The 25059-nt window shown below is 40.9% G+C and overlaps 1 long non-coding RNA gene across 1 annotated transcript; it reads right to left on the bottom strand.

The window, feature by feature from the left end:
• Positions 1-467: 467 nt before the first annotated feature.
• Positions 468-22990, bottom strand: LOC145438134 (uncharacterized). Its single transcript, XR_013914848.1, has 2 exons — positions 22896-22990; positions 468-1996 (listed from the first exon to the last, which is right to left on the bottom strand). It is a non-coding gene; the product is annotated as an uncharacterized LOC145438134 (long non-coding RNA).
• Positions 22991-25059: the final 2069 nt, after the last annotated feature.

The raw sequence follows: 25059 nt of genomic DNA, 5'->3' as shown, positions 1-25059 counted from the left end.
ATGTCTAAGTATGCCAATATCTCTCTAAGTACAATAGCCAGGGAAAAGTTATTGCGTGCAATCGATGTAACTTTCAGAGTTATACAATCTGATACCGGAATTGTAGCTCTAGGCCTTCGGGAACATAGAGAAATCTTGGTCAATTTCATACCCCCCAAAATGTCTAAGTATGCCAATATCTCTCTAAGTACAATAGCCAGGGAAAAGTTATTGCGTGCAATCGATGTAACTTTCAGAGTGATACAATCTGATACCGGAATCGTAGCTCTAGGCCTTCGGGAACATAGAGAAATCTTGGTCAATTTCATACCCCCCAAAATCTCTAAGTAGGCCTATGCCATTATCTCTCTAAGTACAATAGCCAGGGAAAAGTTATTGCGTGCAATCGATGTAACTTTCAGAGTTATACAATCTGATACCGCAATTGTAGCTCTAGGCCTTCGGGAACATAGAGAAATCTTGGTCAATTTCATACCCCCCAAAATGTCTAAGTATGCCAATATCTCTCTAAGTACAATAGCCAGGGAAAAGTTATTGCGTGCAATCGATGTAACTTTCAGAGTTATACAATCTGATACCGGAATTGTAGCTCTAGGCCTTCGGGAACATAGAGAAATCTTGGTCAATTTCATACCCCCCAAAATGTCTAAGTATGCCAATATCTCTCTAAGTACAATAGCCAGGGATAAGTTATTGCGTGCAATCGATGTAACTTTCAGAGTTATACAATCTGATACCGGAATTGTAGCTCTAGGCCTTCGGGAACATAGAGAAATCTTGGTCAATTTCATACCCCCCAAAATGTCTAAGTATGCCAATATCTCTCTAAGTACAATAGCCAGGGAAAAGTTATTGCGTGCAATCGATGTAACTTTCAGAGTTATACAATCTGATACCGGAATCGTAGCTCTAGGCCTTCGGGAACATAGAGAAATCTTGGTCAATTTCATACCCCCCAAAATGTCTAAGTATGCCAATATCTCTCTAAGTACAATAGCCAGGGAAAAGTTATTGCGTGCAATCGACGTAACTTTCAGAGTTATACAATCTGATACCGGAATTGTAGCTCTAGGCCTTCGGGAACATAGAGAAATCTTGGTCAATTTCATACCCCCCAAAATGTATAAGTATGCCAATATCTCTCTAAGTACAATAGCCAGGGAAAAGTTATTGCGTGCAATTGGTGTAACTTTCAGAGTTATACAATCTGATACCGGAATTGTAGCTCTAGGCCTTCGGGAACATGGAAAAATCTTGGTCAATTTCATACCCCCCAAAATGTCAAAATATGCCAATATCTCTCTAAGTACAATAGCCAGGGAAAAGTTATTGCGTGCAATCGACGTAACTTTCAGAGTTAGACACTCTGATACCGGAATTGTAGCTCTAGGCCTTCGGGAACATGGAGAAATCTTGGTCAATTTCATACCCCCCAAATTGTCAAAATATGCTAATATCTCTCTAAGTACAATAGCCAGGAAAAAGTTATTGCGTGCAATCGACGTAACTTTCAGAGTTAGACACTCTGATACCGGAATTGTAGTTCTAGGCCTTCGGGAACATAGAGAAATCTTTGTCAATTTCATAACCCCAAAATGTCCAAGTATGCCAATATCTCTCTAAGTACAATAGCCAGGGAAAAGTTATTGCGTGCAATCGATGTAACTTTCAGAGTTATACAATCTGATACCGGAATTGTAGCTCTAGGCCTTCGGGAACATAGAGAAATCTTGGTCAATTTCATACCCCCCAAAATGTCTAAGAATGCCAATATCTCTCTAAGTACAATAGCCAGGGAAAAGTTATTGCGTGCAATCGATGTAACTTTCAGAGTTATACAATCTGATACCGGAATCGTAGCTCTAGGCCTTCGGGAACATAGAGAAATCTTGGTCAATTTCATACCCCCCAAAATGTCTAAGTATGCCAATATCTCTCTAAGTACAATAGCCAGGGAAAAGTTATTGCGTGCAATCGATGTAACTTTCAGTGGCGGCTCGTCCTATAGGGCAACTGGGGCATTGCCCCACCTAAAATTCTGTTCAATAACAATTTAACCATTTATAGACGCACAGCAATCAGTATATACCGAGATCACAGCGAAACCCGCATTATTCTTGTGCTTTCGCTAACAAATGCCCATACATAGCGAAGTCTCTGCGAAAATCGAATTCTCTTCTGTGTTTTCGCTTTGTGAATGCCTAGCCGGGGCTTGCCCCGGTAGCGCTCATAACAAGCTTTCACTATCTATTCTCTCAAAGCCGCGCACAATAAAGAAACGGTGATTTACTCTCTCTTATTCGTAAAATGGCCGAGCAAGTGGGGCAACTATGCCTGTCGCCCTGAAGGTGTGATGTAACAATCGTATCTATATCTGAACTCGGTTACCATGATATGCGTTGAGTCGACCTTTGCTGGTATATGTCGATTTTGACGGTGTTTCGCACCATGATAATTCTTGAAACTTGGTATGATATGTAGGTAGTATTTAGCACTGCTCCAAGTTTCAGGCTTGCTACTTAAAGATAAGGCTAGTAATTTCGTTTCCGAAGTTCAGTGTGTGCTGATCTATCATGTACAATTGTACATTGTACAGCAAACAGATTTTACTCAAAAGCCGGCATTGGTCTCCATTGATTTTGACGTTCCATACCGAGATCGGTCATGACATTTGGCACAGTAAGTCTTAATGTAAGTATGGACCGCTGTAACAAGTTTTAAGTTTGTCACTGAACTATGTGGGTGGTAATTTCGTTTCCAAAGTCGAGTGAGAGCTGACTCTTCATTTATCGCTAACAGATTTACGCAAAAGCCGTTATTGGTCTCTATTGATTTTAACGATGTTCCATACCTAGATCTGTCATGAGCTTTTGCACGGTATGTCTTGATTTTAGTATCGAACGCGGTGCCAAGTCTTAAAGTTGACGCTCAATGATTGAGGCAGTTATTTCGTTTTCGAGGTCGAGTATGGTAGAGATGCGCGCTGATCTGATACTTAGCCTACCCACATCATTGCGGATCTCACGCAAAAGCCGGTGTCTGTCTGTGCTAATCTAGTCTGCGTTCCATAACGAGATCGGTGATGATATTTCCAATGGTATATCTCGATGATCGCATGAAACAGCTAACTAAGTTTCTCGGTTTGCATTCAAATATTCACATAATTTTATGTTCGCCAATGTGCATTTCACTGTGAAATTGTGGCCTTCAAACCATTTGCTTACAATCCCCTGTCAAATGCGATAGCTATTTCACTTTCGATGTCGGCTAACAGCTGATCATTCGATCAGCCTATTCCTCGATCTATTTTACTCAAAGTTCGGTGTTCGTCTGTTTGTATTGATTTTGACAGTGTACCATGCCGGAATGGGTTATGAGATTGCGAATGCTACTTCTCGATGATTTCATGTAACAGTATGCTAAGTTTACGGCTTTCATTCATGTATTTATTGATTAATATATTTTCCAACGGCTATTTCGCAGCAGACTTATAGACAGTAAGCCGTATGTGTTGCGTCACAATCTCCAGTTTCAAGGCCAAAATGTACTATGTTGTTCCGAGACCGAAGTTCCGAGGCTGCTGTCCTTAGTTCTTCAAAGACCATTCAAATTGATGTTCTGGATTCAATATGACAGGCCCAATCTATGAGATAACAATTGCGTATGTGTCCGAAGTCGTTGACCTTTGCAGTTAGGCTTACGCAATCTCTCGAGTTCTAGTCATTGGAATTAGTCTGGTCAAGTCAAGTGCGAACATGAATCGTATTGAATCTTTACTCCGTACGTAGGCTAGTTTACGCAGTTGCCTTTAGAGCGAAAATTAAAGGTCTAGAAATTGTCCAGTCCATTGATCCAATCGTACGCCGGGTACCTCCGCTTTGGTTGCCTATCACCTGTTCGCAACTCGTAACCACCAGCTCAGTGGTCGTAACACACCAGGATCGTGTACGAAACACTTTCGGACGGCCTATCGATTTGCGTAATCTCTAACTCTACCATGAAATTATAACGCAAGCTACTAAGGATGACCTGATAATTGATTCGTGGCATAGGGACGATTCTTAGTTCACGTACATTATGTAAAATAATCCTTTGAATAAAAAAATGAATAAAACATTTGTTACCACACTTCAAGTCACGGCTCACCGGCAAACCTCTCGCGGCACCTACGTTAAAATCACTGTTGTCGGGAAATTCATGTGACCATCATATTAAAGTTACTTTTTTATGTTGGAAAACGCCATTGTGACGTCATGTTGATAAAAGTTGCTCACAGCCCTTGCCCCACCACCCGATATTGTCACGAGCCGCCACTGGTGCAATGTGCACTGTGAAAAATCTGGTAGATTTACTGGGAAATCTCTGTAAATTTTACAATGAATTATCGGTCGCAGCCAATAACTGTGCGTAGCTTGTAATTATACATTTTGATATGTAATATTACCTTAGTTTAGCTGTCAAGTCAAGTTACCAGAATTTCTTAGCAAAATGACTGACAGTTACTCGTAACTGCAGTTTACCAGGCTATTGGGAAGATTGATTAGTTTCGTAATCGCTGCAGCCAATATATACATGGAACTGAATGTTACTGATATATCATTATCGTGGTGATTTGACCTGATTCAACCTGGTTCGCGAAACTGGGGTGTGTCGTACGGAAATTGTTGGCCCAAGTACCAATTTCAGTATAGTACATAGTAGGGTACAAGAAACAACTGACAATCGTAGCTAATGTGGTTACACCATAGCCATTATATTATAAGGCTATGGCTATACGGCCGTTCTCGCTGGTTACATTCGTTGTTACGGATAGGGTTGATAAGTTAGAAAATCAGTTTAGGATGTTTAATATTGTTCGGGAAACTAGAAATATCAGTACCGCATGCTTAGTTGACCATTTGTTAATGGCGGTCAAGGCCAGGGCTTTGGAGCAGCCGTAAATTTAAACTGCTCCAGCTCCGGCGCTTTCTTCTATCATACATTAGCTCCGGCTCCAGCTCCGGAGCAGCATTATTACCACTGCTCCGGCTCTGAAATTATCGAATGGGCCTGTCCATTAGGGGCTGGCCAACCTGTGGACCAAATGTGGCCCGCGAGAGGGTTTTGCGTGGCCCGCGAGGTAATTTCCTACTATATTATCGAAAATGAATTAATCAGATTGTGAACTTGCAATGTCAACCAAAAATTACAAGTCTGGCTGCGACACTTGGGATGTTGATGACTAAAATCAGTTCCGACGCATTGGCAGATCCAGGGTCCAGTCACATTTTCAGTAAATCGTCGTACATTACAATAAACTAAAATAGTAGTGAAATTTTTCCGAAAACGTCGTTGTATAGGCTATACAAAATACTGTCTTGGCAATCTTAACCTCACGAGACAAATACCATCCTGCAGGGAAAAATTTTATTCCAGTGAAGAAATACCAATTTGAAATCGTGTGCGTCTCTCAGATTGGAAGCCTGTTTGCTATATCAAAAAAATATAGAATCTCTCAGACAAGAGTTCACGAAATAACATGTTACGGAATCATACTAATGAGCCCTACAGTTTCCAAGACACCTCACTCAGCTCTACTGGTAAATCTGGTAACGTGAGCAGCGAGGACAAGAAATTGATAGTAATATATATGCAATTTCCGATCATATTGACCGATTTTATCATGAATTATCGAAAAAATTCGCACTTCGCGCTGGCTCACTTCACAGTACAACTACTTTCGTGAGAAAAGCGAACAAGGTGATAGGGATAGGTTTATCACCATATGGGAGCCTATAAGACCCAAGTCTACTATTTTTCTGGGGGGGAGGGGGGGGGCTGACGAAGTGCTGTTTCGTTCCTGCCAACGGGTATATACGTCCGAAGATGTTTAATTATTATTGAGGGGCCCTACCTTTTCAAACACACTTCCCTCGGCTCTACTTGTAAAACTGATTACGTGAGCAGAGAGAGGATAAAAATTGATGGCAATATATATGCAATTCCCGATCATATTGACCGATTCAATCATGAATTACAGAAAATTTCCACGCTTCGCGCGTCTAGGCGATTAAACCTGACTCACTAAATCGCCCCGAAAGCAGCATAATTGGTAGTTCTATAGCTCACGACCGAAGCGCCCGCATAATTTGATAGGTCCGGTCTTTATCGAGAGCTAGTTTCGCACTGATTCCAAAAATGCAAATTGGAATCTCACCAGGGCCATAAAACTACTCCGAAATAGCCTCCAAATGTCGACTGTTCTGAACAATGGGAGCGCAGCAACACAATGGTCATAGCAATGACCAATGGCGTCAAGCCATTGATCGGAACAATGCCGATTTTCATATTTTGATGATATTTGGGTCCGTTTAATTGCCCTGGTATTCGTGCGACCCCGACCGTGCTCTGAAATTCTAAATTTGGCCCTGACACCGAAAACGTTTGGGAACCACTGATCTATATGGATATCAAATAGCTGTTAGCGACGAAAATGGTGCTATCACTGCTATGTCGTGATGGATATATACATCCTGGCAGTGGCCGCTTACATTGCTGTTAATTTTCGACAGTTTGGCTGTTACATTCCTCATAGTGTAAGGATGACGGTCAGTAGATGCATCAATTAGAAACAGAAAGTAATCAAGAGGATGGTTACGTTTACGAAGAAGAAGTATGATTGCCTGGTCCTGGAAAAGTTGTCTGCAGAATATCATTTCACCAACATGATTTATCCTACTTCCCGGCCTGCAGTAAATCGGTTCCACCATGACTGTTGGCATGCGCAACTTCATTGGCGAAAACAATTTAAAGACTTGAAAATTAAGCTTACTTGTAAAAGACAGTGAAGCAAACGATCACATATGACATTAACAAAACAGGAGACCCGATGAAAGAGCGCACTCACAAGAACAGAAAGAAAAAGAAAGAGCTGCGGAATAGAGACTAACACCGTAAAAAGGAACTGTGACATCGGGCGCACTAGGCCGAGGTGGAGGCCAGAGACTGAAACTGGGCATTCGGCATCCTCCTATCTGTTCATTGCATCGCATTGTACATTGTGTGTGTCTTGTTCGGATGAAAATATAATCTAAATATTATTGACTATTGTAGGTTGCTCTCGGTACCCGGACTGTTAAGATATGTATCCGCTACATATTATGTTGGTAGCGCAATGGACTTTGCTAAAACCTTCAAAATAGATGATCAAGAGTGACCAATGCTCGCGAGTTCATTTTTGCTGCTGGTTGTAGTTAGTGTAGTCAGTCGGTTATAGTCAGAAGTGGCGTCTGTGCACAACGAAATTGCGCTTGGTTATTGAATCCCTATAGTAAAGAGCAATGACGGATGTTCGGTAGGCCTATTATCATTGTTTAGAGTTGATACTGTTATAGTACTTCCTTTTATTGTAACGAAATCTGATATTTAGATCAACATAAGGTGAAAGTTACTTTTTGTGATTTACAGCTAGAAATGGATTGGAAGGTAACTTTTGACTGACAATGACAACAAGCTGTATCAGAATTTTTGAATTCGACCCGCAGCCCTACGATGACAACAAGCTGTATCAGAATTTTTGAATTGAGTCGTGGTTGCTGGTTTTGCAATCATGATATGATATTAATTCTTGGCTTCGAAATTGTATAATCAAAGCACCGATATTCAATTCTACCCAGCCCATGGTTACCGTACCGTAAGAGTACTATTGCAGTACTAACTTGGATAGCTCGGCATCGGATGCGGGAAAAGACAACATATACGAAGATCTACCAAATATGATTCCGATTCAAGGTCTGATCCGGGTGGTCACTATAGAAGAGTCAAAGAAAACGCACATGTTCCACTGATACGGATCTTGCTAAAGCTCAGGCGCAACCGTTCGAAAAGAAATCTCATAATCTTGAAGAGAAGCGAAAAAAGAAATCTGCCAGTAATGTCATGAATATACTGACAGTGCATCACCAATTCACCAAATGCAGGTTAGAGCTTAATTTCTCGGTGTGGTATCAAAACAGGAAGAAATCCGCAGTTATGACCGTTTGATTTGTAAAGATCTCTTGAGTAGCCTATAGTCTGAAAAGCTGAGCTGAGTATAAAGAGTAGAACTGAATATGTAAGTTGTGAATTACTCGAAATTTTTTATGCACATCAGCACATGTAATGATGACTGTATAAACTTCCAATTTGATAACTCAACGGTAATCTTATAGCTGGCGACCAGAACGCACAATTTAATTACACAGGTCTCAATCGCAAGCTACTTTCGCACTGATTCCTGACTGAATTTGAAGGCAACTTTCGGGAGTTTTCACTTTTCATTGCCCGGCCCAGATTTTGATTTATATTTTCTGAATCATCTTTTGCAAAAGTTGCTTTCAATTGAGACCTGTTTTATTGAATTTTGAGCTCAGTTTACCAGCTGTAAGATTATACCAACCTAACTACTTTATAATCATCCCATGCCGGTTATTATGTGTGTTTGAGGTGCCACTGACTGTTATTCATCTATTCAGATACGTTGTCTCAGCAAGTAGCCCTTCATAGAGAGAGTCGTCCAGGTTCATTCTGCTGGGAATTTCCTTCTGGAAATGATGAGTATATAGTATATTTATTAGATTAGCACGGAGTTTCCCAATAGAGTGGCTACTGATTAAGTTGTGCAGAACTGGTAAGAAAGCTCTGTGTGAACTGAGTTAATACAATATCGTATATCGTAGGTTGAACTAGTATGACGTCTCAGTAAATTGTTTAATATAATCTTCCTGTTTAGATGCTTGTTGCAATATTCCTACGACTGTTCCGGAAATGGACTGCAAAATTGCAGTCAGATCTGTGATGCGCCATGCACCATCCAAAAACAGAAATCAGCAATACGAGGTACGGTAGATGCAATATTGATAGGCTAGATATATGCGGACGAGATCGCATAATGGTTATATTGTGTAACCATACTCGTAGGCGCCGAATTTCATTTCTACGTAGGGTGGCCAGATGAAACAGGGGGGAGGGGTTGAAATTGTTTAAAATTTACCAAGTTAGCATCGTTTATTACGGTTAAGTACAAGCATCTTCTGATGTTTTAGTATTAGCACTAATCAATTACGTTCGTTCGCGTCTGTTCGTGGCCAATTGCGCAGATTTAAAGTTATTCAATTTGACGCTGTCAGTCTTAAGCCAGTATAACATAACAATAGAATAAATAGAGATAGCAGGCAAATCATACGATGCCTGTAGCATTGACGCTATAGTTAGGGCCAGCGATGTCATCACATGAGCCAGTCTTGCTGTAAACTCTAACTCGAATAGCTCAGGCTGGTAACGATATCAGGCATAGCCCGGTGCACGTGATAGTTCATGCCAACGATTATAGCGTGCAGGCTAGGGGTATTCCAAAATGACTTTTTTTTCTCAAATCATACTGGCTACTTGATAAAATTGTTAGGTTACGGTACCTAATTTAAGCCTACACACCAAATTTGGTTCAGTTCCAACCAGTTAGCATTTACGTGATATCACGGACTCGCTCATCGAGAGCGCTGACCAGACAATAGAAATATACGAAAATGTGGCGTTTCAGCATTTTGTAGGGGGTATTTTACCTACGTGTCAGTTATTTTTTGTTTTCGTGGTCGTTAATTTTAGTGTGAAAAGTAGTTTATTTCCAAAGTATATCACCATCATTTGAACGTGTCTACTGGCTATTTCAATGAAATCTACTAATTTCCAGCTGATCCGTGTCATATCTTTTATTCGTCAACTGGCAATGTCTTCATCCAAACTCTACCATAGGCCCTTGTAAAGATGGAAACGGGTGGAAAAAAGCATCCCTGCATCATAGGCATTTTTGATCATCTCGGAGTGGTGAAATTTTCCACCGTAAATACTATTATTTGAAAAATGATTGAACTTTCGAATTGGATGACCTCGGCATCTACTGGTTGAAATTCAGTCAAATTTGTTTTGCAAGGTATTTTTAGGTACGGTACCCGAATGATTTGCCAACTAATCCAATCAAATTTGAAAAAGTTTCTTTGGACACCCCTAGTGTCCACTGTTCTATAATCGTCATAAATTTTATTATTCATGATTTGTGCGTTTATGCATAGTATGATGTACTTTGTCAGTATTTGAATATATTTTGCAAGGCGTTCGGAATTGGTAGCATTTAGAAAGATTGTTTCATGTTCGCTTGTAATGATTTTCTTGCTAATTATTTTAGGACAAGCATGCAGAACAAGTCCATATCCTGTCTCAGCCTTACCCAGACGATGACATGGAAGAGGATGCTGTGTAAAGTCATTTCTTTCCATCATATCAACTTTTCACCTCGTTGCAAGTTAACCTGTATCCAGATTGAAGATTTTTCCAGCTAGAAAAATTGTTGATTGCAAGTGTGCAATGCTTGCTGTGGAATTTTTTACAAGTTATAGATGAATCTGCTGATCATTATTTTCTTCCGCTCTAGACATGGTATATACGATCAAAAAGAGGTGAAAGTGAGTCATCCTTACTGCTCAAGTAAAGGTGGTTCTGAATCTGACTACTTGAGTAGTTTCCAAAAGTAGATCGAGTCTCACACTTGCTGGTAACTGCAGTTGGTAGGGGCCGCTTTCAAAATTGCAGGATATACCACTGTGACAAATATATAATTGCACTCAATTATAGTGCGATTTCTAAATTGCATTCACTATCGCTACATTATAGGGGCTATCTAACTGGTTATGTCTGAAAAAGGTAAGTAGAGGTAGTCACAAAAACATGTAGTGAAAGTAGGCAAAACCTAAGTAGCAGTGCTTTGTTTGTTATACTGCATCTTGAACAATGTGTGACAGATCTGCACATAGAGGATGTTGGAACGACCGATTGACCAGAGTAAAACATCCTATTTTTCTTGTATCTCTATTCGTATTACCTCTTCACCTTGAATAGTTGCCATCTTTAATGTCAACGTCCGGTCTTTCCCTAGTGTGCATGATTTTTACTGTCATTGAAGAACTTGTACCTGCCACTTTTTGAATTTTTGTTACCGTCCCATTTCTATGGTATTCTTATATTGTGAACGAAATTTTTAACTTGATTTGACAGTTGTTTCCCTGACTCGATGCTGTGCTTCTTTTACTTCCCTGCAATTTTTAATGTATCGCTATGTCTTCTTGCATAATGATTTTCAAAACTTGCCAACCTCTGTATTTCTGATACATTTGTGTATGTGCAATGTGCATGTGTAATGCGGTGCGTGTCTTGTTTTTATTCTCATTGGCAGAATTCCAGGTAATTCCTTCGACCTATCCTAATTTTTCAACACTTGCCCATGTGTCGTATTCTGTAATAGTCATCTTAATTTTTGCCTGATTAATCGACTGCTTTTGATGTCATTGAGTCCACCTGCTGCTTTATGGTATCTCTTCAACTTGAGTGAGTGATTGATTTTGACGTGATTTGCAGCAGTTGTTAATTTTACTTGTTGAAAATTTGATAATATATGCTTATTGCCTGAAAATCAATCTTGTGTAAGTGTATTTCTGCGTCCCCTAACCTGTGGTATAAGGGAATATGCAGGTCCAGGAGCTAGCTAGTGTTCAGATGGTTGATCAGTGGATAGTCTATGGATATCAGTCTCAACCAGACTTGTGCCTACAGTGGCCAGGAAATGACTTGATGGGATGATCAGTGGACGTGCACTGGATGACACCAAGATTCGACATTCTCGGTGCGACCGGATGGCACTAGGATGAATCTGGGCCAAATGACAACCTATCCAACGGATATCCGCTTGCCGTAATGTGTTTGCTGGGGCCCGATGTCACAGTTCCTTTTTACGGTGTTAGTCTCTATTCCGCAGCTCTTTCTTTCTCTTTCTGTTCTTGTGAGTGCGCTCTTTCATCGGGTCTCCTGTTTTGTTAATGTCATATGTGATCGTTTGCTTCACTGTCTTTTACAAGTAAGCTTAATTTTCAAGTCTTTAAATTGTTTTCGCCAATGAAGTTGCGCATGCCAACAGTCATGGTGGAACCGATTTACTGCAGGCCGGGAAGTAGGATAAATCATGTTGGTGAAATGATATTCTGCAGACAACTTTTCCAGGACCAGGCAATCATACTTCTTCTTCGTAAACGTAACCATCCTCTTGATTACTTTCTGTTTCTAATTGATGCATCTACTGACCGTCATCCATACACTATGAGGAATGTAACAGCCAAACTGTCGAAAATTAACAGCAATGTAAGCGGCCACTGCCAGGATGTATATATCCATCCCGACATAGCAGTGATAGCACCATTTTCGTCGCTAACAGCTATTTGATATCCATATAGATCAGTGGTTCCCAAACTTTTTCGGTGTCAGGGCCAAATTTAGAATTTCAGAGCACGGTCGGGGTCGCACGAATACCAGGGCAATTAAACGGACCCAAATATCATCAAAATATGAAAATCGGCATTGTTCCGATCAATGGCATGACGCCATTGGTCATTGCTATGATCATTGTGTTGCTGCGCTCCCATTGTTCAGAACAGTCGACATTTGGAGGCTATTTCGGAGTAGTTTTATGGCCCTGGTGAGATTCCAATTTGCATTTTTGGAATCAGTGCGAAACTAGCTCTCGATAAAGACCGGACCTATCAAATTATGCGGGCGCTTCGGTCGTGAGCTATAGGACTACCAATTATGCTGCTTTCGGGGCGATTTAGTGAGTCAGGTTTAATCGCCTAGACGCGCGAAGCGTGGAAATTTTCTGTAATTCATGATTGAATCGGTCAATATGATCGGGAATTGCATATATATTGCCATCAATTTTTATCCTCTCTCTGCTCACGTAATCAGTTTTACAGGTAGAGCCGAGGGATGTGTGTTTGAAAAGGTAGGGCCCCTCAATAATAATTAAACATCTTCGGACGTATATACCCGTTGGCAGGATCGAAACAGCACTTCGTCAGCCCCCCCCCCCCAGAAAAATAGTAGACTTGGGTCTTATAGGCTCCCATATGGTGATAAACCTATCCCGATCACCTTGTTCGCTTTTCTCACGAAAGTAGTTGTACTGTGAAGTGAGCCAGCGCGAAGTGCGAATTTTTTCGATAATTCATGATAAAATCGGTCAATATGATCGGAAATTGCATATATATTACTATCAATTTCTTGTCCTCGCTGCTCACGTTACCAGATTTACCAGTAGAGCTGAGTGAGGTGTCTTGGAAACTGTAGGGCTCATTAGTATGATTCCGTAACATGTTATTTCGTGAACTCCTGTCTGAGAGATTCTATATTTTTTTGATATAGCAAACAGGCTTCCAATCTGAGAGACGCACACGATTTAAAATTGGTATTTCTTCACTGGAATAAAATTTTTCCCTGCAGGATGGTATTTGTCTCGTGAGGTTAAGATTGCCAAGACAGTATTTTGTATAGCCTATACAACGACGTTTTCGGAAAAATTTCACTACTATTTTAGTTTATTGTAATGTACGACGATTTACTGAAAATGTGACTGGACCCTGGATCTGCCAATGCGTCGGAACTGATTTTAGTCATCAACATCCCAAGTGTCGCAGCCAGACTTGTAATTTTTGGTTGACATTGCAAGTTCACAATCTGATTAATTCATTTTCGATAATATAGTAGGAAATTACCTCGCGGGCCACGCAAAACCCTCTCGCGGGCCACATTTGGTCCACAGGTTGGCCAGCCCCTAATGGACAGGCCCATTCGATAATTTCAGAGCCGGAGCTGGAGCCGGAGCTAATGTATGATAGAAGAAAGCGCCGGCGCTGGAGCAGTTTAAATTTACGGCTGCTCCAAGCCCTGGCCTTGACCGCCATTAACAAATGGTCAACTAAGCATGCGGTACTGATATTTCTAGTTTCCGAACAATATTAAACATCCTAAACTGATTTTCTAACTTATCAGCCCTATCCGTAACAACGAATGTAACCAGCGAGAACGGCCGTATAGCCATAGCCTTATAATATAATGGCTATGGTGTAACCACATTAGCTACGATTGTCAGTTGTTTCTTGTACCCTACTATGTACCATACTGAAATTGGTACTTGGGCCAACAATTTCCGTACGACACACCCCAGTTTCGCGAACCAGGTTGAATCAGGTCAAATCACCACGATAATGATATATCAGTAACATTCAGTTCCATGTATATATTGGCTGCAGCGATTACGAAACTAATCAATCTTCCCAATAGCCTGGTAAACTGCAGTTACGAGTAACTGTCAGTCATTTTGCTAAGAAATTCTGGTAACTTGACTTGACAGCTAAACTAAGGTAATATTACATATCAAAATGTATAATTACAAGCTACGCACAGTTATTGGCTGCGACCGATTATAATTCATTGTAAAATTTACAGAGATTTCCGAGTAAATCTACCAGATTTTTCACAGTGCACATTGCACACTCATTGAAGAGCCGCAATCAAAGATTCAAAGAGCAGCATGCGGCTTGCGAGTCGCAGTTTTCCCACCCCTGTTATCTATAGACTGAGGCTATACCGCTATAATTGCGTAGTTTGACCGTTCTACGTATGCATAAGCGATAGAGCGCCTTCTTGCGTTCTGCATAATCAACTCTTTATTCGTTCCTCGATTCAGAATAAATGGGAACTCCATCTTTATTTAAAACAATTAGCAAAATGCAATGACCTTGAATCATGTATCGTACTTCGGAAATTCAACTTGACTCGACTAGTGACTTGACTCGAGTCACCTTTGAAAATCGAGTGACTTGACTTGACTCGAGTCAAAATCTGCAATGACTCGAAATGACTCGTGACTCCAAGGTAGTGACTTGATCCCAACACTGGCCTAAAGACGTACGTGGGCTTCACATATATAGACATGGAGTTTGCGATTACGATTACTTCCGAATCCCGCGATTACGATTACGATTGCATTGAAAAAGTAATCACAATTACACACGATTACATTTATTTTGTTTCTTGAGACTAATCCTAATAGATATATCGGAAGAAAACATAAGGAGTGTGATGAAAAGGCCTCATGAGATGGCAATTTTATTTTTAAGTGATGCTTCAGTTGCTTGCTACGTCAAAATGTACGCATTGACCAACTTTATATGGGAATATTTATCCCACCCAACGCTTTGCATTCTTGCCATCTCCATAACTGACTCTCCCCAAACTCCCCAATATGGTGGGAAGCAAGCTTGAAGGGAGATCAAAAGTATTTCGGAAACCATTATTTTCGCGATAATTAATAAACTGGAAAATTTTCTCCGAGCTTTGCGATTCAAATGTCTCCAAATAGCTTGGTTTTGAAATGCATGCCTCTTAAGAAAAATGCTTGCGTAATTTATAGAATGAGTATTTCGATGCCGGCCATTACCGCGACACGACACACTAAAAGACACATGCAGTTTCGGCCAACATGTGACTCCACGAAGTGTGCTACTAAAAACGGCCTTGCCAAAACGTAGGCTATGTGTCCATTGTCAATAGCCGCGTTGGATGGGCGACATGGGCGTGACTAATAGTCATGTCCTTCCGATCCCAGTCAGCTATGCAAAAGCCTTCCGGGCACCCATAGCGGAATAAAGACATTACAATTTAAGTCTGCGTCTCAAGATAAATTTTTTCTTTTAGTTTGTGACTTATGATTATATAACAGACCGGATATCACGAATTAACGACATACAATAAAGTAATTTTAACGAAATACTAGAGATGTTATAATTAAGGATTACGTGCCCCAGCTCGATAGGTGAATCCGGCCATCGGGGGCTGAAAGAAGAGTACTAATGAATAGTAATGTAATGAAATTACCAATATGATTGACGAAAGTCAGTCTTCAACTTGAAAATTGGCCGCCCTGTGGCCCAAGACCAACGTTTGAAGAGAGGCGGGAATTGCGATTTTGTTTCCGATTCTAACTACAACATAGCCTACGCTAACATGCTATATAGGCGGATGGCTGTGGCGGTCGGTCCAAATGTTGAGTAAAGAATTATGAAATAACAATTGGCGCTCGTTGCAAGTAGAGTTATATGAGAATAGGATAAAGTGAATATAAAATTCAGCTTTGAACTTACTACAGATACTACAAGATGCCGTTACAAAAAGCGGCAAAGAACGGCTGGGTTATGATATATATCTGCGGCTGTTGATTTTTAATGCTTCGTTTTGGAAACCGTTATGCTTCATTTGACGAGGGCAAAATGTGAACTCTTTTTCTGGTGTACGTACGTATGTACTACATAGGCCTATAGCGGCGCAAGAGCATAGGCTTTGGTTCAAAATGCCGCCCAAATTTTGAAATAGTTCCCATCTTTTCAATTATATTTACTAAGAATATCAGTGGCGGCTCGTCCTATAGGGCAACTGGGGCATTGCCCCACCTAAAATTCTGTTCAATAACAATTTAACCATTTATAGACGCACAGCGCTCAATATATATCGAGATCACAGCGAAACCCGCGTTCTTCTTGTGCTTTCGCTTGCAAATGCCCATACATAGCGAAGTCTCCGCGAAAATCGAATTCTCTTCTGTGTTTTCGCTTTGTGAATGCCTAGCCGGGGCTTGCCCCGGTAGCGCTCATAACAAGCTTTCACTATCTATTCTCTCAAAGCTGCGCACAATTAAGAAACGTTGCTTTACTCTCTCCTATTCGTAAAATGGCCGAGCAACCGGGGCAAATATGCTTGCTCGCCCCTAAGGTGTGATGTAAAAATCGTATCTATATCTGAACTCGGATACCGTGATATGCGTTGAGTCGACCGTTGCTGGTACAGGTCGATTTTGATGGTGTTTCACACCATGATAATTCTTGAAACTTGGTATGTCATGTCGTGATGGTGGTATTTAACACTGTCCTAAGTTTCAGGGTTTCTACTCAAAGTTTAGGGTAGTAATTCCGTTTCCAAAGTCGAGTGTGTGCTGATCGGTCATGTATCGCAAACATATTTCACGCAAAGCCGGTATTGGTCTCCATTGATTTTAACGATGCTCCTTAGCTAGATCCGTCATGAACTTTTACATGGTATGTCTTGATTTTAGTATCGAACGCTGTGCCAAGTCTCAAGGTTGACACTCAATGATTAGGGCAGCAATTTCGTTATTAAGTTCGAGTATGGCAGAGATGTGCGCTGATCTGACACTTGGCCTACCTAACGCATTGCGGATTTCACGCAAAAGCCGGTGTATCTGTGTTCCATACTGAGATAGGTGATGAGATGATGATATCATGAAACAGTTTACTAACATCCTCGGTTTGCATTCAAATATTTAGTTTTATTTTATATTCTCCAATGTCAATTTCACCGTGGAATGGTGGCCTTCGGGCCATTTGCTCACAATTACAACCCCTGTCAAGCGCGATAGCTGTTTCGTTTTCGATGGCGGCTAACAGCTGATCGCTTGATCAGCCGATTCCTCAGTAAATATTACGCAAAATTCGGCGTTGATCTGTTCGTATTAATTTTGACAGTGTACCATACCGAAAACGGTCATGAGGCTATACTTCTCGATGATTTCATGTAACAGTGTACCAAGTTTTCGGCTTTCATCCACGTATTTATTCGGTAATATATTTTCCGAAGGCGATTTTGCAGCAGACATATATACACTATAGACCGTAAGCCGTATGTGTCGTGTGACAGTCTCCAGCCTCAAGGCCAGAATCTCCCAAGCTGTACCGGGACCGAATTTCCGAGGCTGCTATCCGTAGTTCTTCAGAATGATGTTTTGGATTCAATATGACATTTCCTTGTCCAATCTATGAGATAACAATTGCGTATGTGTCCGAACTCGTTGACCTTTCCAGTTAGGCATACGCAATCTCTCGATTTATAGTCATTTCCATTTCTGCAGATAAGTAGTCAGGTCAAGTGCGAACATGAATCGTGTTGAATCTTTGCTCCGTACGCCGTTTAGCCAGCTGCCTTTAGAGCAAAAATTAGAGGTAAAGCGACTAGGTCCGTATCAGCCTAGAAATTGCCCATTGATCCAATCGTACGCCGGAGGAAAGCGCACTCGTGTGTGGGCGGACGACTGTACACATCATGTTCTTTCCGAATAATTTCAATCAAGTGAGCCCAGGTAACTCAACCATGTCTATGGCTAAGGAAAAGTGAGTGGTTTTCATCCTTATTACTCGAGGCACACTGACAGTTAATTTACCGATATATTTTGTTATGGCTATGGAAAAAAAGTGAAAAATTCATCAAGATGAAATAATTTATTCATGAAATTGTTTAATGCGATATGTGCTCGCATTTCAATTTAACACAATGCTTTGATTCCTGCTTGAATGATGGCAGGCAGACTCGTAATTAATCTTCCATGGATAACAGCTGGCTTTTTATAATGTTTTACGTTTATGGGTGCCACCGCTTTGATTGCCTATCCCCTGGTCGTAACGCATCAGGATCGTGTACCAAACACTTTCGGACGAGGGCAAATCGATTTAACTCGATTTCGGGACGAGAATCCATATACAAATCGGGTCGGAGGCGCTGCAGCACTTTACAGAATTGCTGAGCATGGAACGATTAAAACACCACAAGGTGTCATGCGAATGCTCTTTGTAGGTAGTTGGTCTGTGTATTTTTGGTATAGTCTTACTCGGCGCTTGCGTAATCTCTACCACGAAATCATAACGCATGCTACTAAGGATAACCTGATGATTGATTCGTGGCATGGGAACGATTCTTAGTTCGCGTACATTTTGTAAAATAATCATTTGAATAAAAAACAATGAATAAAACATTTGTTACCGCGCTTCAAGTCACGCCACCGGCAAACCTCTCGCGGCACCTACGTTAAAAATCATTGTTTACGGGAAATTCATGTGGCCATCATGAACGTTGAAAAACGCTACTGTGACGTCATATTGATAACAAGTCGCTTGCGGCCCTTGCCCCACCACCCGATATTGTCACGAGCCGCCACTGGTAACTTTCAGAGTTATACAATCTGATACCGGAATCGTAGCTCTAGGCCTTCGGGGACATAGAGAAATCTTGGTCAATTTCATACCCCTCAAAATGTCTAAGTATGCCAATATCTCTCTAAGTACAATAGCCAGGGAAAAGTTATTGCGTGCAATCGATGTAACTTTCAGAGTTATACAATCTGATACCGAAATCGTAGCTCTAGGCCTTCGGGAACATAGAGAAATCTTGGTCAATTTCATACCCCTCAAAATGTCTAAGTATGCCAATATCTCTCTAAGTACAATAGCCAGGGAAAAGTTATTGCGTACAATCGATGTAACTTTCAGAGTTATACAATCTGATACCGGAATCGTAGCTCTAGGCCGTCGGGAACATAGAGAAATCCTGGTCAATTTCATACCCCCCAAAATGTCTAAGTATGCCAATATCTCTCTAAGTACAATATCCAGGGAAAAGTTATTGCGTGCAATCGATGTAACTTTCAGAGTTATACAATCTGATACCGGAATCGTAGCTCTAGGCCTTCGGGAACATAGAGAAATCCTGGTCAATTTCATACCCCCCAAAATGTCTAAGTATGCCAATATCTCTCTAAGTACAATAGCCAGGGAAAAGTTATTGCGTGCAATCGATGTAACTTTCAGAGTGATACAATCTGATACCGGAATCGTAGCTCTAGGCCTTCGGGAACATAGAGAAATCTTGGTCAATTTCATACCCCCCAAAATGTCTAAGTACGCCAATATCTCTCTAAGTACAATAGCCAGGGAAAAGTTATTGCGTGCAATCGATGTAACTTTCAGAGTTATACAATCTGATACCGGAATCGTAGCTCTAGGCCTTCGGGAACATAGAGAAATCTTGGTCAATTTCATACCCCTCAAAATGTCTAAGTATGCCAATATCTCTCTAAGTACAATAGCCAGGGAAAAGTTATTGCGTGCAATCGATGTAACTTTCAGAGTTATACAATCTGATACCGGAATCGTAGCTCTAGGCCTTCGGGAACATAGAGAAATCCTGGTCAATTTCATACCCCCCAAATGTCTAAGTATGCCAATATCTCTCTAAGTACAATAGCCAGGGAAAAGTTATTGCGTGCAATCGATGTAACTTTCAGAGTGATACAATCTGATAATGGAATCGTAGCTCTAGGCCTTCGGGAACATAGAGAAATCTTGGTCAATTTCATACCCCCCAAAATGTCTAAGTACGCCAATATCTTTCTAAGTACAATAGCCAGGGAAAAGTTATTGCGTGCAATCGATGTAACTTTCAGAGTTATACAATCTGATACCGGAATTGTAGCTCTAGGCCTTCGGGAACATAGAGAAATCTTGGTCAATTTCATACCCCCGATAATGTCTAAGTATGCCAATATCTCTCTAAGTACAATAGCCAGAGAAAAGTTATTGCGTGCAATCGATGTAACTTTCAGAGTGATACAATCTGATACCGGAATCGTAGCTCTAGGCCTTCGGGAACATAGAGAAATCTTGGTCAATTTCATACCCCCCAAAATCTCTAAGTATGCCAATATCTCTCTAAGTACAATAGCCAGGGAAAAGTTATTGCGTGCAATCGATGTAACTTTCAGAGTTATACAATCTGATACCGGAATTGTAGCTCTAGGCCTTCGGGAACATAGAGAAATCTTGGTCAATTTCATACCCCCCAAAATGTCTAAGTATGCCAATATCTCTCTAAGTACAATAGCCAGGGAAAAGTTATTGCGTGCAATCGATGTAACTTTCAGAGTTATACAATCTGATACCGGAATTGTAGCTCTAGGCCTTCGGGAACATAGAGAAATCTTGGTCAATTTCATACCCCCCAAAATGTCTAAGTATGCCAATATCTCTCTAAGTACAATAGCCAGGGAAAAGTTATTGCGTGCAATCGATGTAACTTTCAGAGTTATACAATCTGATACTGGAATTGTAGCTCTAGGCCTTCGGGAACATAGAGAAATCTTGGTCAATTTCATACCCCCCAAAATGTATAAGTATGCCAATATCTCTCTAAGTACAATAGCCAGGGAAAAGTTATTGCGTGCAATTGATGTAACTTTCAGAGTTATACAATCTGATACCGGAATCGTAGCTCTAGGCCTTCGGGAACATAGAGAAATATGGTCAATTTCATACCCCCCAAAATGTCTAAGTATGCCAATATCTCTCTAAGTACAATAGCCAGGGAAAAGTTATTGCGTGCAATCGATGTAACTTTCAGAGTTATACAATCTGATACCGGAATCGTAGCTCTAGGCCTTCGGGAACATAGAGAAATCTTGGTCAATTTCATACCCCCCAAAATGTCTAAGTATGCCAATATCTCTCTAAGTACAATAGCCAGGGAAAAGTTATTGCGTGCAATCGATGTAACTTTCAGAGTTATACAATCTGATACCGGAATTGTAGCTCTAGGCCTTCGGGAACATAGAGAAATCTTGGTCAATTTCATACCCCCCAAAATGTCTAAGTATGCCAATATCTCTCTAAGTACAATAGCCAGGGAAAAGTTATTGCGTGCAATCGATGTAACTTTCAGAGTGATACAATCTGATACCGGAATCGTAGCTCTAGGCCTTCGGGAACATAGAGAAATCTTGGTCAATTTCATACCCCCCAAAATCTCTAAGTAGGCCTATGCCATTATCTCTCTAAGTACAATAGCCAGGGAAAAGTTATTGCGTGCAATCGATGTAACTTTCAGAGTTATACAATCTGATACCGGAATTGTAGCTCTAGGCCTTCGGGAACATAGAGAAATCTTGGTCAATTTCATACCCCCCAAAATGTCTAAGTATGCCAATATCTCTCTAAGTACAATAGCCAGGGAAAAGTTATTGCGTGCAATCGATGTAACTTTCAGAGTTATACAATCTGATACCGGAATCGTAGCTCTAGGCCTTCGGGAACATAGAGAAATCTTGGTCAATTTCATACCCCCCAAAATGTCTAAGTATGCCAATATCTCTCTAAGTACAATAGCCAGGGATAAGTTATTGCGTGCAATCGATGTAACTTTCAGAGTTATACAATCTGATACCGGAATTGTAGCTCTAGGCCTTCGGGAACATAGAGAAATCTTGGTCAATTTCATACCCCCCAAAATGTCTAAGTATGCCAATATCTCTCTAAGTACAATAGCCAGGGAAAAGTTATTGCGTGCAATCGATGTAACTTTCAGAGTTATACAATCTGATACCGGAATCGTAGCTCTAGGCCTTCGGGAACATAGAGAAATCTTGGTCAATTTCATACCCCCCAAAATGTCTAAGTATGCCAATATCTCTCTAAGTACAATAGCCAGGGAAAAGTTATTGCGTGCAATCGACGTAACTTTCAGAGTTATACAATCTGATACCGGAATTGTAGCTCTAGGCCTTCGGGAACATAGAGAAATCTAGGTCAATTTCATACCCCCCAAAATGTATAAGTATGCCAATATCTCTCTAAGTACAATAGCCAGGGAAAAGTTATTGCGTGCAATTGATGTAACTTTCAGAGTTATACAATCTGATACCGGAATCGTAGCTCTAGGCCTTCGGGAACATAGAGAAATCTTGGTCAATTTCATACCCCCCAAAATGTCTAAGTATGCCAATATCTCTCTAAGTACAATAGCCAGGGAAAAGTTTTTGCGTGCAATCGATGTAACTTTCAGAGTTATACAATCTGATACCGGAATTTTAGCTCTAGGCCTTCGGGAACATAGAGAAATCTTGGTCAATTTCATACCCCCCAAAATGTCTAAGTATGCCAATATCTCTCTAAGTACAATAGCCAGGGAAAGGTTATTGCGTTCAATTGATGTAACTTTCAGAGTTATACAATCTGATACCGGAATTGTAGCTCTAGGCCTTCGGGAACATAGAGAAATCTTGGTCAATTTCATACCCCCCAAAATGTCTAAGTATGCCAATATCTCTCTAAGTACAATAGCCAGGGAAAGGTTATTGCGTTCAATCGATGTAACTTTCAGAGTTATACAATCTGATACCGGAATTGTAGTTCTAGGCCTTCGGGAACATAGAGAAATCTTGGTCAATTTCATACCCCCCAAAATGTCTAAGTATGCCAATATCTCTCTATGATCGGTGACCCCTGGTATAATAAAACACGAGTCTAGCTTGGTGTACGGAAAGACGTTGACCATTTTCATGGTGATGGGAATATACCGTGATTTGATATGAACTGATTTTTTCTGTATTCATTTCCCATTTCACAATTTCAGTCAATTTCCAAGATTTTTGCGAATTAAGTAATCCTAATTCTAATCTAATTTGGAAAAACTTGCGTAGCTCCAATTCCAATTCTAATCTAATTCGGAGAAGTTGAAAATTTTCTAGTTGTCCAAGTCTGGTCGGAACGTTCTTTTCGGACTAAGTATTATAGAATTGCGATTTTTTTTCGTGGTTTGTTCCTTTTAATAAAAGGCTTGGGTGCCTTCGCTTCACAAGATTTTTGTTAACTGTGACCCGAGCAGTTGCAGAGTCATGTCGGTTGATGAAGAAATAGAAAACGGCAGACGGCCTATTCTGATAAGAGTACCTTTTCTTGCACTATTATCAACTTCTCCGGCGGTTCAGAACATATCCGTTGTGGTTTCCTAAAGCCGTTGCCATACTAGATTGAGTAACTTTCTAATGGTTACATCAAATACACCACGGGCGGGCAACATACGGCCCGAGAAGGGATTTTGTCCGGCCCGCGGACAGTTTTCCGTCTTACATGATCATGTGGCCCGCGGCCCTAGTCTGCCGAGATTTCCCACTACTTGCTTATTACTACGTCAAAGTTTAGTGACCGCATGTTATTATATGCGTATATGCGCAGCGTGCTAGAGTGGAGCTTACGCGTAAGTTCTTCGAAGCGAGAAGACTTGCATTATCGGCATTTACGATGTACTCAACCCTAATGTCGTTTGTGGTAATCATGGTGTTTGCCGAATACAATGGTCAATTACACCAGGCTGATATTTCTTATTTTTCATTCTGTAACCGCCGACTTGTAGCACGGCACACTTCTAGGCTTTTGTAAGACGAAAACACTGCTTGCACCAGGGGTCGCCAACTCAAAACGGGTCGCGGGGCACTTTTCAAATTTCGCAGAGGACGCGGACCGCATGAATTCAATATCGAGATTTATCAGGTCACACAGTTGAACAACGATTCTATCTCGTCACCTACTCAACCCTAATGAATTGATATCTTGGTAAATTAGGGGGTTATCGAACGCCTCGAAATATTAATTGAGAATTGCACCGTCTGTTGTTTGTTTTGGGGTATTCATGGTGCTTGTCGACTACTAAGGTCATCGGTCATTTACACCAGGCCGATATTTTTCTTATTTTTCGTATCTGCCGACTTATAGCACGGCCCACCTCTAGGCTTTTTGTAAGACACCGCTGATGCGGATGCGGTGGCGAGGAGGAGCCTAAACCTCCAACACTTAGGTAGCGGAATTCGGAAGACGACCTGTGTGTTGATTGATCAGATAGAAGCAGACATGGCGGCGCCTGTATGACAATGCTATTCTCAAGTTCACATTGTCTTCGTCATTATCGGCGAGAAATGGCTTTGAATATAAGTGACATTACTGTCGTTAAAATGCATTCATTAAATGCGATTTATTTCATGTATATGTGGATAAATGGGCGAATAATGTATCGATTCAGCAATCCGGCCCGCCAAGTACCTAATTTTCCTATATCCGGCCCGCCGACTCGAGAAGTTGCCCGCCCCTGATATACACGCATTAATTTATCCCTGCCTCAAGCACAAGAGGAGATATTTGCCAAATTTGAGATTTTTGGTGTACCAAAATTTGAAAATAACAGAATTATCTCTCCCGTGGCCTGACAGCGAAGTTTCTTGTACTTGAATTTATATTGCTAAGAGTTACATCGTTTACACGCATTAAGTTATTCCCGCCTACAGCACAAGAGGATATATATTGGACAAATTGGTGATTTTTTGGTATGTATACGTTTGTGACGACTGTGATAACGCTATCATATATACATCATCACTAATTAACTAATATAAATATGATATCAAGCGTAGAGAAGTCGTGGTTGCTATTTCTGCAGTCTCCCCATTTTGCAACTTATTTTCGCAAGGCGCAGACAAGCGATTCCCAAGGCTGCAACGAC

This window comes from Botryllus schlosseri, chromosome 4 (assembly GCF_051294905.1).
Source record: "Botryllus schlosseri isolate E-star chromosome 4, Bs_hap1, whole genome shotgun sequence".
Classification (NCBI taxonomy): domain Eukaryota; kingdom Metazoa; phylum Chordata; class Ascidiacea; order Stolidobranchia; family Styelidae; genus Botryllus; species Botryllus schlosseri.
The sequence above is the reverse complement of the archived record's forward strand: the minus strand, read 5'-3'. Positions and strand labels throughout refer to the sequence as shown.